This window comes from Pan paniscus, chromosome 19, assembly GCF_029289425.2.
Source record: "Pan paniscus chromosome 19, NHGRI_mPanPan1-v2.0_pri, whole genome shotgun sequence".
NCBI lineage: Eukaryota > Metazoa > Chordata > Mammalia > Primates > Hominidae > Pan > Pan paniscus.
In genome coordinates, this window is record NC_073268.2 from 53,567,622 (window position 1) to 53,581,808 (window position 14,187).

Genomic DNA, 14,187 nt, shown 5'->3' on the forward strand with positions numbered 1-14,187 from the left:
GGGAGGACCAGCCAGCCCAGGTTGGCGCTGGAGCTGCAGCGCCACCTGCAGGCCAAGGAGTCTTTTTCTGGGAGGCTGGAGCTGCAGCGCCACCTGCAGGCCAAGGAGTCTTTTTCTGGGAGGCTGGAGCTGCAGCGCCACCTGCAGGCCAAGGAGTCTTTTTCTGGGAGGCTGGAGTGGCAGTTGCAGTGAAGTCACAGGTTCCGTGACGTCACAGGTGGGCAGGTGCACTGGTCTGTAACGGATTGGCTTGGCCTTACCCGCAAGGCTTTGCGGTGGCTGCTTGGCTTGGCGGTGGTCGTTTGGCATGGCGTGGCAGTGATCGCTTGGCTTGGCATTTCTGGCTTGGCGGTCCTCCTTTCGCAGATTGGAAACCGCGGTATATCCCGCTGGGCTCCTGGAGACACTGGCGTGGACAAGAGGGATAGGAAGAAGAGGTAACGGCCAGGTGAAGGATGCGGGCTCGCTGTCATGTCGGGGACGGCGCTAGCCTAGTCCTAGCCCTAGCCCTCGCCCTCGCCCTCGCCCTCACCCTGGCCTTGGCCCTGGCCCTAGCCCAGCCCTAGCCCTAGCTTGGCCCTGGCCCAGGCCTAGCCCTAGCCTGGCCCTGGCCCAGGCCTAGCCCTAGCCTGACCCTAGCCCTAGCCGGCCCTAGCCCTAGCCTGGCCTTAGCCCTAGCCTGGCCCTAGCTCTAGCCTGGCCCTACCCCTAGCCTGGACCTAGCCTGGACATAGCCCTAGCTTGGCCCTAGCCCTAGCGTGGCCCAGCCCTAGCCTGGCCATAGCCCTAGCCTGGCCCAGCCCCAGCCTGGCCCTAGCTCTAGCCTGGCCTAACCCTAGCCTGGCCCTAGCCTTAGCCTGGCCCTAGCCCTAGCATGGCACTAGCCCTAGCCTGGCCTAGCACTAGCCTGGCCCTAGCCCTAGCATGGCCTTAGCCCTAGCCTGGCCCTAGCCCTAGCCTGGCCTAGCCCTAGCCTGGCATAGCCCTAGCCTGGCCCTAGCCTGGCCCAAGCCCTAGCCTGGCCCTAGCCTGTCCTAGTCCTAGCCTGGCCCGAGCCCTAGCTTGGCTTAGCCCTAGCCAGGACCTACCCATAGACTAGCCTAGCCCTAACCTGGCCTAGCCCTAGCCTGGCCTAGCCGTAGCCTGGCCCAAACCCCAGCCAGGCCTAGCCCTAGCCTGGCCCTAGCCCTAGCCTGGCCCTAGCCTGGACCTAGCCCTAGTCTGGCCCTAGCCTGGCCTTAACACTAGCCTGGCCATAGCCTGGCTCTAACCCTAGCCTGGCCCTAGCCTGGTCATAGCGCTAGCCTGGCCCTAGCCTGTCCCTAACCCTAGCCTGGCCCTAGACTGGCCCTAGCCATAGCCTGGCTCTAGCGCTAAACGGGCCTACCCTAGCCGAGCCCTAGCCCTAGCCTGGCCCTAGCACTAGCCTGGCCTAGCCCTAGCCTGGCCCTAGCCCTAGCCTGGGCCTAGCCCTACCCTGGCCCTAGCCCTAGCCTGAACCGAGCCCTAGCCTGCCCTAGCCCTAGCATGGGCCTAGCCCTAGCCTGCCCTAGCCCTAGCCTGGACCTAGCCCTAGACTGGCCTAGCCCTAGCATGGACCTACCCTAGCCTGGCATAGGCATAACATGGCCCTAGCCTGGCCTAGCTCTAGCCTAGCCCTAGCCAGGCCTAGCCCTAGCATAGCCCAAGCCTGGCCCTAGCCTGGCCATAGCACTAGCCTGGCCCTAGCCCTAGCCTGCCCAAGCCCTTGCTTGGCCCTAGCCCTAGCGTGCCCTAGCCCTAGGCGGTACCTAGCCCTTGCCTGCCCTAGCCCTAGCCTGGACCAAGCCCTAGCCTGCCCTAGCGCTAGCTTGGACCTAGCCCTAGCCTGCCCTAGTCCTAGCCTGGACCTAGCCCTAGCCTGCCCTAGCCCTAGCCTGGCCTAGCACTAGCCTGGAACTAGCCCTAGACAGGCCCTAGCCCTAGACTGGCTCTTGCCATACCCTGGCCCTAGCCCTAGCCCTAGCCTGGCCCTAGCCCTAACCTGGCCTAGCCATAGCCTGGCCCTAGCCCTAGCCTGGCCCTAGCCATAGCCTGGCCCTAACCTGGCACAAGCCCCAGCCTGGTCCTAGCCCAAGCCTGGCCCTAGCCTGGCCCTAGCCCTAGCCTGCCCCTAGCCTGGCCCTAGCCCTAGAAGGGCCCTAGCCTGGCCCTAGCCCTAGCCTGGCCCTAGCCTGACCCTAGTCCTAGAAGGGCCCTAGCACTAAACTGGCCTGCCCTAGCCTGGCTCCAGCCCTAGCCTGGCCTAGCACTGGCCTGGCATTAGCCCTAGCCTGGCCCTAGCCCTAGACTGGCCCTAGCCTGGACCTAGCCCTAGTCTGGCCCTAGCCTGGCCCTAAAACAGCCTGGCCCTAGCCCGGCCTTAGCACTAGACTGGCCCCAGACTGGCCCTAGCCCTAGCCAGGCCCTAGCCTGACCCTAGCGCTAGCCTGGCCTTAGCCCTAGACTGGCCCTAGCCCTAGCCTGCCCTAGCCCTAGCCTGGCCCTAGCCTGAGCCTAGCCCTAGCCTGGTCCTAGACTGACCCTAGCCCTAGCAGGGCCCTAGCCCTAAACTGGCCTACCCTAGCCTGGCTCTAGCACTAGCCTGGCCTAGTACCAGCCTGGCACTAGCCCTAGCCTGGCCCTAGCCCTAGACTGACCCTTGCCCTACCCTGGCCCTAGCCCTAGCCTGGCCCTAGCCCTAACGTGGCCAAGCCCTAGCCTGGCTGTAACCCTAGCATGGCACTAGCCCTAACCTGGCCTAACGCTATGCCTGGCCGTAACCCTAGTCTGGCCCAAGCCCTAGCCTGGCCCTAACCTGGCACAAGCCCCAGCCTGGCCCTAGCCCTAGCCTGGCCCTAGCCTGGCCCTAGCCTGGCCCTAGCCCTAGGCTGGCTCTATCCTGACCCTAGCCCTAGCAGGACCCTAGCTCTAAACTGGCCTACCCTAGCCTGGCTCATGCCCTAGCCTGGCCTAGCACTAGCCTGGCAGTAGCCGTATCCTGGCCCTAGCCCTAGACTGGCCCTTACCTTACCATGGATCTAGCCCTAGACTGGCCCTAGCCCTAGCCTGGCCCTAGCCCTAGCCTTGCCCTAGCCTGGACCTAGCCTTAGTCTGGCCCTAGCGTGGCCCTAACACTAGCCTTGCCCTAGGCTGGCCCTAACCCTAGACTGGCCCTAGCCTGTCCCTAGTGCTAGCCTGGCCCTAGTCTGTCTCTAGCCCTAGCCTGGCCATAGCCTGAGCCTAGCCCTAGCATGGCCCTAGACTGACCCTAGCCCTAGCAGGGCCCTAGCCCTAAACTGTCCTACCCTAGCCTGGCTCTAGCTCTAGCCAGGCCAAGTACCAGCCTGGCACTAGCCCTAGCCTGGCCCTAGCCCTAGCCTGGCTCTATCCTGACCCTAGCCCTAGCAGGGCCCTAGCTCTAAACTGGCCTACCCTAGCCTGGCTCTAGCCCTAGCCTGGCCTAGCACTAGCCTGGCAGTAGCCCTATCCTGGCCCTAGCCCTAGACTGGCCCTTACCTTATCCTGGATCTAGCCCTAGACTGGCACTAGCCCTAACCTGGCCTAGCCCTAGCCTGGCCCTAGCCCTAGCCTGGCCCTAGCCCTAGCCTTGCCCTAGCCTGGACCTAGCCTTAGTCTGGCCCTAGCGTGGCCCTAACACTAGCCTTGCCCTAGGCTGGCCCTAACCGTAGCCTGGCCCTAGCCTGTCCCTAGCGCTAGCCTGGCCCGAGCCTGTCTCTAGACCTAGCCTGGCCCTAGCCTGGCCCTAGCCCAAGCCTGGCTCTAGCCCTAAACTGGCCTACCCTAGCCTAGCCCTAGCCCTAGCCTCGACCTAACCTTAGCCTGGCATAGGCATACCCTGGCCCTAGCCTGGCCTAGCCCTAGGGCCTGGCCTAGCCCTAGCCTAGCCCTAGCCTGGCCCTAGCCCTAGCCTGGCCCTAGCCTGGCCCTATTCCTAGCCTGGCCCTAGCCTGGCCCTAGCCTTAGACTGGCCATAGTCTGGCCCTAGCGCTAGCCTGGCACTAGCCCTAGCCTGGCCTAGCCCTAGACTGGCCTAGCCCTAGCCTAGTCCTAGCCTGGCCTAGCCCTATCCTAGCCCTATCCTGGCCTAGCCATAGCCTAGCCCTAGCCCAGTTAGCCATAGCCTAGCCCTAGCCTTGCCTAGCCCTAGCCTAGCCCTAGCCTGGCCTAGCACTAGCCTAGACGTAGTCTGGACTAGCCCTAGCCTAGACCTAGCTGGCATGGCCCTAGCCCAGCCCTAGCCTGGCCTAGCCCTAGCCTAGCCCTAGCCTGACCCTAGACTTAGCCTGGCCTAGCCCTAGCTTGGCCCTCCTCCTAGCCTGGCCTAGCCCTAGCCTAGCCCTAGCCTGGCGCTAGCCCTAGCCTGGCCGCAGCCCTAGCCTGGCCCTAGCCTAGCCGTAGCCCTAGTCTGGCCCTAGCGTGGCCCTAGCCCTAGCCTGGCCCTAGCCTGGCCCTAGCCCTAGCCTGGCCCTAGCCTGGCCCTAGCTTGGCCCTAGCCCTAGCCTAGCCCTAGCATGGCCCTAGCCCTAGCCTGGCCCTAGCCCTACCCTGGCCCTAGCCTCGCCCTAGCCCTAGCCTGGCCCTAGCCCTAGCCTGGCCCTAGCCCGGCCCTAGAACTAGCCTGGCCCTAGCCTGGGTCTAGCCCTAGCCTGGCCTAGCAGTAGCCTGGCACTAGCCCTAGCCTGGCCCTAGCCCTAGACTGGCTCTTGCCCTACCCTGGCCCTAGTCCTAGACTGTCCCTAGCCCTAGACTGGCCTAGCCCTAGCCTGGCCTAGCCCTAGCCTAGCCCTAGACTGGCCTAGCCCTAGCCTGGCCTAGACCTAGCCTGGCCCTAGCCCTAGCCTGGCCTAGACATAGCCTGGCCCTAGCCATAGCCTGGCCCTAGCCCTAGCCTGGCCCTAGCCTGGCCCTAGCCCTAGCCTGGCCCTAGCCTGGCCCTAGCCCTAGCCTGGCCTTAACCCTATCCTGGCCCTAGCCCAAGCCTGGCGTAGCCCTAGCCTGGCCCTAGCCCTAGCCTGGCCCTAGGCCTAGCCTGGCCGAAGCTCTAGCCTGGCCCTAGCCTGGCCCTAGCCCTAGACTGGCCATAGCCTGAGCCTAGCCCTAGCCTGGCCCTAGACTGACCCTAGCCCTAGCAGGGCCCTAGCCCTAAACTGGCCTACCCTAGCCTGGCTCTAGCCCTAGCCTGGCCTAGTACCAGCCTGGCCCTAGCCCTAGCCTGGCCTTAACCCTATCCTGGCCCTAGCCCTAGCCTGGCATAGCCCCAGCCTGGCCCTAGCCCTAGCCTGACCTAGCCCTAGCCTGGCATAGCCATAGCCTGGCCCTAGCCTGGCCTAGCCCTAGCATGGCCCTAGGCTGGCCTAACCCTTGCATAGCCCTAGCCAGGCCTAGCCATAGCCTGGACTTAGCCTTAGCCTGGCCTAGCCCTAGCCTGGCCCTAGCCCCAGCCTGGCCTAGCACTAGCCTGGCCCCAGACCAAGCCTGGCCTAGCACTAGCCTGGCCCGAGCCCCAGACTGGCCTAGCCATAGCCTGGACCGAGCCCCAGCCTACCCTAGTCCTAGCCTGACCCTAGCCCCAGCGTGCCCTAGCCCAAGCCTGGACCTAGCCCTAGCCGGCCCCAGCCCTAGCCTGCCCTAGCCCTAGCCTGGACATAGACCTAGTCTGCCCTAGCCCTAGCCTGGACCTAGCCCTAGCCTGGCCCTAGCCCTAGCCTGGCCTAGCCCTAGCCTGGCCCTAGCACTAGCCTGGCATAGCCCTAGCCTAGCCTAGCCCTAGCCTGGCCTTAGCCCCAGCCTGGCATAGCCCCAGCCTGGCCCAGCACTTGCCTGGACATAGCCCCAGCCTGGCCAAGCCCTAGCCTGGCCCGAGCCCCAGCCAGCCCCAACCCTAGCCTGGCCCGAGCCCCAGCCGGCCCTAGCCCTAGACAGGACCGAGCCCTAGCCTGCCCTAGCCCTAGCCTGGACCTAGCACTAGCCTGCCCTAGCCCTAGCCTGGACCTAGACCTAGCCTGGCCTAGCCCTAGCCTGGACCCAGCCCTAGCCTGGCATAGGCATACCCTGGCCCTAGCCTGGCCTAGCACTAGCCAAGCCCTAGCCTGGCCTAGCCCTACCATACCCCTAGCCTGTACTAGCCCTACTATACGCCTAGCCTGGCCTAGCCATAGACAAGCCTAGCCCTAGCCTGACCTAGCCCTAGCCTGGCATAGCCCTAGCCTGGCCCTAGCCCTAGCCTGGCCCTCAGCCTAGCCTGGCTGAAGCCCTAGCCTGGACCTAGCCTGGCCCTAGCCCTAGCGTGGCCATAGCCTGAGCCTAGCCCTAGCCTGGCCCTAGAATGACCCTAGCTGGGCCCTAGCCCTAAACTGGCCTACCCTAGCCTGGCTCTAGCCCTAGCCTGGCCTAGTACCAGCCTGGCACTAGCCCTAGCCTGGCCCTAGCCCAAGACTGACCCTTGCCCTACCCTGGCCCTAGCCCTAGCCTGGCCCTAGCCCTAACCGGGCCTAGCCCTAGCCTGGCCGTAACCCTAGCCTGGCACTAGCCCTAACCTGGCCTAGCGCTAGCCTGGCCGTAAACCTAGCCTGGCCCTAGCCCTAGGCTGGCCCTAACCTGGCACAAGCCCCAGCCTGGCCGTAGCCCTAGCCTGGCCCTAGCCTGGCCCTAGCCCTAGCCTGGCCCTAGCCTGGCCCTAGCCCTAGCCTGGCTCTATCCTGACCCTAGCCCTAGCAGGGCCCTAGCTCTAAACTGGCCTACCCTAGCCTGGCTCTAGACCTAGCCTGGCCTAGCACTAGCCTGGCAGTAGCCCTATCCTGGCCCTAGCCCTAGACTGGCCCTTACCTTACCCTGGATCTAGCCCTAGCCTGGCCCTAGCCCTAGCCTGGCCATAGCCTGAGCCTAGCCGTAGCCTGGACCTAGACTGACCCTAGCCCTAGCAGGGCCCTTGCCCTAAATTGGCCTACCCTAGCCTGGCTCTAGCCCTAGCCTGGCCTAGTACCAGCCTGGCCCTAGCCCTAGACTGACCCTTGCCCTACCGTGGCCCTAGCCCTAGCCTGGCCTTAGCCCTAACCGGGCCTAGCCCTAGCCTGGCCGTAACCCTAGCCTGGCACTAGCCCTAACCTGGCCTAGCGCTAGCCTGGCCGTAACCCTAGCCTGGCCCTAGCCCTAGCCTGGCCCTAACCTGGCACAAGCCCCAGCCTGGCCCTAGCCCTAGCCTGGCCCTAGTCCTAGCCTGGCCCTAGCCTGGCCCTAGCCCTAGGCTGGCCGTAGTCTGGCCCTAGCGCTAGCCTGGCATTAGCCCTAGCCTGGCCCAGCCCTAGACTGGCCTAGCCCAAGCCTAGTCCTAGCCTGGCCTAGCCCTAGCCTAGCCCTATCCTGGCCTAGCCCTAGCCTAGTTAACCCTAGCCTAGCCCTAGCCTTGCCTAGCCCTAGCCTAGCCCTAGCCTGGCCTAACACTAGCCTAGACATAGTCTGGCCTAGCCCTAGCCTAGACCTAGCCGGCATGGCCCTAGCTCAGCCCTAGCCTGGCCTAGCCCTAGCCTAGCCATAGCCTGACCCTAGACTTAGCCTGGCCTAGCCCTAGCTTGGCCCTCATCTGAGCCTGGCCTAGCCCTAGCCTGGCCCTAGCCGTAGCCAGGCCCTAGGACTAGCATGGCCGTAGCCATAGCCTGGCCCTAGCCTGGCCCTAGCCCTAGCCTGGCCCTAGCGTGGCCCTAGCCCTAGCCTGGCCCTAGCCTGGCCCTAGCCCTAGCCTGGCCCTAGCCTGGCCCTAGCCGTAACGTGTCCTGAGCCTGGCCCTAGCCTGGCCCTAGCCCTAGCCTGGCCCTTGCGTGGCCCTAGCCCTAGCCTGGCCCTAGCCTCGCCCTAGCCCAAGCCTGGCCCTAGCCCTAGCCTGGCCCTAGCCTGGCCCTAGACCTAGCCTGGCCCTGGCCAGGGTCTAGCCCTAGCCTGGCCAAGCATTAGCCTGACACTAGCCCTAGCCTGGCCCTAGGACTAGCGTGCCCCTAACCTGGCCCTCGCCCTAGCCTGGCCCTAGCGTGGCCCTAGCCCTAGCCTGGCCCGAGCCCTAGCCTGGCCCGAGGCCTAGCCGGGTAGAAGCCCTAGCCTGGCCCTAGCCTGGCCCTAGCCCTAGCCTGGCCCTAGCCTGACCCTAGCCCTAGCCTGGCCCTAGCCTGACCCTAGCAGCAGCAGGGCCCTAGCCCTAAACTGGCCTACCGTAGCCTGGCTCTAGCCCTAGCCTGGCCTAGTACCAGCCTGGCACTAGCCCTAGCCTGGCCCTAGCCCTAGGCTGGGCCTAGCCTGGCCCTAGCCCTAGCCTGGCCTTAACCCTATCCTGGCCCTAGCCCTAGCCTGGCCCTAGCCTGGCCCTAGCCCTAGCCTGGCACTAGTCTGGCCCTAGCCCTAGCCTGGCTCTATCCTGACCCTAGCCCTAGCAGGGCCCTAGATCTAAACTGGCCTACCCTAGCCTGGCTCTAGCCCTAGCCTGGCCTAGCACTAGCCTGGAACTAGCCCTATCCTGGCCCTGGCCCTAGACTTGCCCTTACCTTACCCTGGATCTAGCCCTAGACTGGCCCTAACCCTAATCTGGCCTAGCCCTAGCCTGGCCCTAGCCCTAGCCTGGCCCTAGCCCTAGCCTTGCCCTAGCCTGGACCTAGCCTTAGTCTGGCCCTAGCGTGGCCCTAACACTAGCCTTGCCCTAGGCTGGCCCTAACCCTAGCCTGGCCCTAGCCTGTCCCTAGTGCTAGCCTGGCCCGAGCCTGTCTCTAGCCCTAGCCTGGCCCTAGCCTGGCCCTAGCCCTAGCCTGGCTCTAGCCCTAAACTGGCCTACCCTAGCCTAGCCCTAGCCCTAGCCTCGACTTAATCTTAGCCTGGCATAGGCATACCCTGGCCGTAGCCTGGCCTAGCCCTAGCCTAGCGCTAGCCTGGCCCTCGCCCTAGCCTGGCCCTAGCCTGGCCCTAGTCCTAGCCTGGCCCTAGCCTGGCCCTAGCACTAGCCTGGCCGTAGTCTGGCCCTAGCGCTAGCCTGGCACTAGCCCTAGCCTGGCCTAGCCCTAGACTGGCCTAGCCCTAGCCTCGTCCTAGACTGGCCTAGCCCTAGTCTAGCCCTATCCTGGCCTAGCCCTAGCCTAGCCCTAGCCTAGTTAGCCCTAGCCTAGCCCTAGCCTTGCCTAGCCCTAGCCTAGCCCTAGCCTGGCCTAGCACTAGCCTAGACCTAGTCTGGCCTAGCCCTAGCCTAGACCTAGCTGGCATGGCCTAGCCCAGCCCTAGCCTGGCCTAGCCCTAGCCTAGCCCTAGCCTGACCCTAAACTTAGCCTTGCCTAGCCCTAGCTTGGCCCTCGTCCTAGCCTGGTCAAGCCCTAGCCTGGCCCTAGCCCTAGCCTGGCCCTAGGACTAGCCTGGCCGTAGCCCTAGCCTGGCCCTAGCCTGGCCCTAGCCGTAGCCTGGCCCTAGCATGGCCCTAGCCCTAGCCTGGCCCTAGCCCTAGCCTGGCCCTAGCCTGGCCCTAGCCCTAGCGTGGCCCTAGCCTGGCCCTAGCCCTAGCCTGGCCCTAGCCTGACCCTAGCACCAGCAGGGCCCTAGCCCTAAACTGGCCTACCGTAGCCTGGCCCTAGCCCTAGCCCTAGCCTGGCCCTAGACCAAGCCTGGCCCTAGCCTCGCCCTAGCCCTAGCCTGGCCCTAGCCCTAGCCTGGCCCTAGCCAGGCCATAGACCTAGCCTGGCCGTAGCCTGGGTCTAGCCCTAGCCTGGCCTAGCAGTAGCCTGGCACTAGCCGTAGCCTGGCCCTAGCCCTAGACTGTCTCTTGCCCTACCCTGGCCCTAGCCCTAGACTGTCCCTAGCCCTAGACTGGCCTAGCCCTAGCCTGGCCTATCCCTAGCCTTGCCCTAGCCTGGCCTAGCCCTAGCCTAGCCCTAGACTGCCCTAGCCCTAGCCTAGCCCTAGACTGGCCTAGCCCTAGCCTAGACCTAGCCTGGCCTAGCCCTAGCCTAGACCTAGCCTGGCATAGCCCTAGCCTAGACCTAGCCGGATAGCTCTAGCCTAGACATAGCCAGTGGTAGCCCTAGCCTAGACCTAGTCTGGCCTTAGCCGTATCCTCGCCAAGACCTAGCCTGGCCCTAGGCCTAGCCTGGCCTAGACATATCCTGGCCCTAGCCATAGCCTGACCCTAGCCCTAGCCTGGCCCTAGCCTGGCCCTAGCCCTAGCCTGGCCCTAGCCCTAGCCTGGCCCTAGCCTGGCCCTAGTGCTAGCATGGCCTTAACCCTATCCTGGCCCTAGCCCTAGCCTGGCGTAGCCCTAGCCTGGCCCTAGCACTAGCCTGGCCCTAGGCCTAGCCTGGCTGAAGCCCTAGCCTGGCCCTAGCCTGAACCTAGCACCAGCAGGGCCCTAGCCCTAAACTGGCCTACCCTAGCCTGGCTCTAGCCCTAGCCTGACCTAGTACCAACCTGGCACTAGCCCTAGCCTGGCCGTACCCTGGCCGTAGCCCTAGCCTGGCCCTAGCCTGGCCCTAGCCCTAGACTGGCCTTAACGCTACCCTGGCCCTAGCCCTAGCCTGGCGTAGCCCTAGCCTGGCCCTAGCCCTAGACTGGCCCTCGGCCTAGCTGGGCTGAAGCCCTAGCCTGGACCTAGCCTGGCCCTAGCCCTAGCGTGGCCATAGCCTGAGCCTAGCCCTAGCCAGGCTCTAGAATGACCCTAGCCCTAGCAGGGCCCTAGCCCTAAACTGGCCTACCATAGCCTGGCTCTAGACCTAGCCTGGCCAAGTACCAGCCTGGCACTAGCCCTAGCGTGGCCCTAGCCCAAGACTGACCCTTGCCCTACCCTGGCCCTAGCCCTAGCCTGGCCCTAGCCCTAACCGGGCCTAGCCCTAGCCTGGCCGTAACCCTAGCCTCGCCCTAGCCCTAGCCTGGCCCTAACCTGGCACAAGCCCCAGCCTGGCCCTAGCGCTAGCCTGGCCCTAGCATGGCCCTAGCCGTAGCATGGCCCAAGCCTGGCCCTAGCCCTAGCCTGGCTCTATCCTGACCCTAGCCCTAGCAGGGCCCTAGCTCTAAACTGGCCTACCCTAGCCTGGATCTAGCCCTAGCCTGGATCTAGCCCTAGCCTGGCCTAGCACTAACCTGGCCTAGAGCTTGCCTGGCAGTAACCCTAGCTGGGCCCTAGCCCTAGCCTGGCCCTAACCTGGCAAAAGCCCCAGCCTGGCACTAGCCCTAGCCTGGTGCTAGCCTGTCCATAGCCGGAGCCTGGCCCTAGCCTGGCCCTCGACCTAGCCTGGCTCTATCCTGACCCTAGCCCTAGCAGGGCCCTAGCTCTAAACTGGCCTACCCTAGCCTGGCTCAAGCCCTAGCCTGGCCTAGCACTAGCCTGGCAGTAGCCGTATCCTGGCCCTAGCCCTAGACTGGCCCTTACCTTACCCTGGATCTAGCCCTAGACTGGCCGTAGCCCTAACCTGGCCTAGCCCTAGCCTGGCCCTAGCCCTAGCCTGGCCCTAGCCCTAGCCTTGCCCTAGCCTGGACCTAGCCTTAGTCTGGCCCTAGCGTGGCCATAACACTAGCCTTGCACTAGGCTGGCCCTAACCCTAGCCTGGCCCTAGCCTGTCCCTAGCGATAGCCTGGCCCGAGCCTGTCTCTAGCCCTAGCCAGGCCCTAGCCCTAGCATGGCCCTAGCCTGGCCCTAGCCCTAGCCTGGCCCTAGCGTGGCCCTAGCCCTAGCCTGGCCATAGCCCTAGCCTGACCCTAGCCTCGCCCTAGCCCTAGCCTGGCCCTAGCCCTAGCCTGGCCCTAGCGTGGCCCTAGCCCTAGCCTGGCCATAGCCCTAGCCTGACCCTAGCCTCGCCCTAGCCCTAGCCTGGCCCTAGCCCTAGCCTGGCCCTAGCCCGGCCCTAGACCTAGCCTGGCCCTAGCCTGGGTCTAGCCCTAGCCTGGCCTAGCAGTAGCCTGGCACTAGCCCTAGCCTGGCCCTAGCCCTAGACTGTCCCTAGCCCTAGACTGGCCTAGCCCTAGACTGGCCTAGCCCTAGCCTAGCCCTAGCCTGGCCTAGCCCTAGCCTAGCCACAGACTGGCCTAGGCCTAGCCTAGACCTAGCCTGGCCTAGCCCTAGCCTAGACCTAGCCTGGCATAGCCCTAGCCTACACCTAGGCGGATAGCCCTAGCCTAGACCGAGCCTGGGGTAGTCCTAGCCTAGACTTAGCATGGCGCTAGCCCTAGCCTGGCCTAGACCTAGCGTGGCCCTAGCCCTAGCCTGGCCTAGACATAGCTTGGCCCTACCCATAGCCTGGCCATAGCCCTAGCCTGGCCCTAGCCTGGACCTAGCCCTAGCCTGGCCTTAACCCTATCCTGGCCCTAGCCCTAGCCTGGCGTAGCCCTAGCCTGGCCCTAGCCCTAGCCTGGCCCTAGGCCTAGCCTGGCCGAAGCCCTAGCCTGGCCCTAGCCTGACCCTAGCCCTAGCCTGTCCCTAGCCTGACCCTAGCCCTAGCCTGGCCCTAGCCTGACCCTAGCACCAGCATTGCCCTAGCCCTAAACTGGCCTACCCTAGCCTGGCTCTAGCCCTAGCCTGGCTCTAGCCTGGCCCTAGCCCTAGCCTGGTCCTAGCCTGGCCCTAGCCCTACCCTGGCCTTAACCCTGTCCTGGCCCTAGCCCTAGCCTGGCGTAGCCCTAGCCTGGCCCTAGGCCTAGCCTGGCCGAAGCCCAAGCCTGGCCCTAGCCTGGCCCTAGTCCAAGCCTGGCCCTAGCCTGGCCCTAGCCCTAGCCTGGCCTTTACCCTATCCTGGCCCTAGCCCTAGCCTGGCATAGCCCTAGCCTGGCCCTAGCCCTAGCCTGGCCCTAGGCCTAGCCTGGCCGAAGCCCTAGCCTGGCCCTAGCCTGGCCCTAGCACTAGCCTGGCGATAGCCTGAGCCTAGCCCTAGCCTGGCCCTAGACTGACCCTAGCCCTAGCAGGGCCCTAGCCCTAAACTGGCCTACCCTAGCCTGGCTCTAGCCCTAGCCTGGCCTAGTACCAGCCTGGCCCTAGCCCTAGCCTGGCCTTAACACTATCCTGGCCCTAGCCCTAGCCTGGCATAGCCCCAGCCTGGCCCTAGCCCTAGCCTGGCCTAGCCCTAGCCTGGCATAGCCATAGCCTGGCCCTAGCCTGGCCTAGCCCTAGCATGGCCCTAGGCTGGCCTAGCCCTTGCATAGCCCTAGCCAGGCCTAGCCATAGCCTGGACTTAGCCTTAGCCTGGCTTAGCCCTAGCCTGGCCCTAGCCCCAGCCTGGCCTAGCACTAGCCTGGCCCCAGACCAAGCCTGGCCTAGCACTAGCCTGGCCCGAGCCCCAGACTGGCCTAGCCATAGCCTGGACCGAGCCCCAGCCTGCCCTAGTCCTAGCCTGACCCTAGCCCCAGTGTGCCCTAGCCCAAGCCTGGACCTAGCCCTAGCCGGCCCCAGCCCTAGCCTGCCCTAGCCCTAGCCTGGACATAGACCTAGTCTGCCCTAGCCCTAGCCTGGACCTAGCCCTAGCCTGGCCCTAGCCCTAGCCTGGCCTAGCCCTAGCCTGGCCCTAGCACTAGCCTGGCATAGCCCTAGCCTAGCCTAGCCCTAGCCTGGCCTTAGCCCCAGCCTGGCATAGCCCCAGCCTGGCCCAGCACTTGCCTGGACATAGCCCCAGCCTGGCCAAGCCCTAGCCTGGCCCGAGCCCTAGCCAGCCCCAACCCTAGCCTGGCCCGAGCCCCAGCCGGCCCTAGCCCTAGACAGGACCGAGCCCTAGCCTGCCCTAGCCCTAGCCTGGACCTAGCACTAGCCTGCCCTAGCCCTAGCCTGGACCTAGACCTAGCCTGGCCTAGCCCTAGCCTGGACCCAGCCCTAGCCTGGCATAGGCATACCCTGGCCCTAGCCTGGCCTAGCACTAGCCAAGCCCTAGCCTGGCCTAGCCCTACCATACCCCTAGCCTGTACTAGCCCTACTATACGCCTAGCCTGGCCTAGCCATAGACAAGCCTAGCCCTAGCCTGACCTAGCCCTAGCCTGGCATAGCCATAGCCTGGCCCTAGCCCTAGCCTTCCCCTAGCCTGGACGTAGCCTTAGTCTGGCCCTAGCGTGGCCTTAACACTAGCCTTGCCCTAGGCTGGCCCTAACCCTACCCTGGCCCTAGCCTGTCCCTAGCGCTAGCCTGGCCCTAGCGTGTCTCTAGCCCTAGCCTAG

At 64.9% G+C, this 14,187-nt stretch overlaps 1 protein-coding gene across 1 annotated transcript in view; it reads left to right on the plus strand.

Annotated features, from left to right (window-relative positions):
• Nucleotides 1-223: 223 nt before the first annotated feature.
• The window catches only part of LOC117978229 (coiled-coil domain-containing protein 144A-like), a 168,616-nt gene continuing 154,652 nt past the window's right edge, over nt 224-14,187 (plus strand). The window contains exon 1 of the mRNA XM_063598612.1: nt 224-437. The gene's annotated coding sequence lies outside the window, so the exon portion shown is untranslated. The remainder of the gene's footprint in view (nt 438-14,187) is intronic.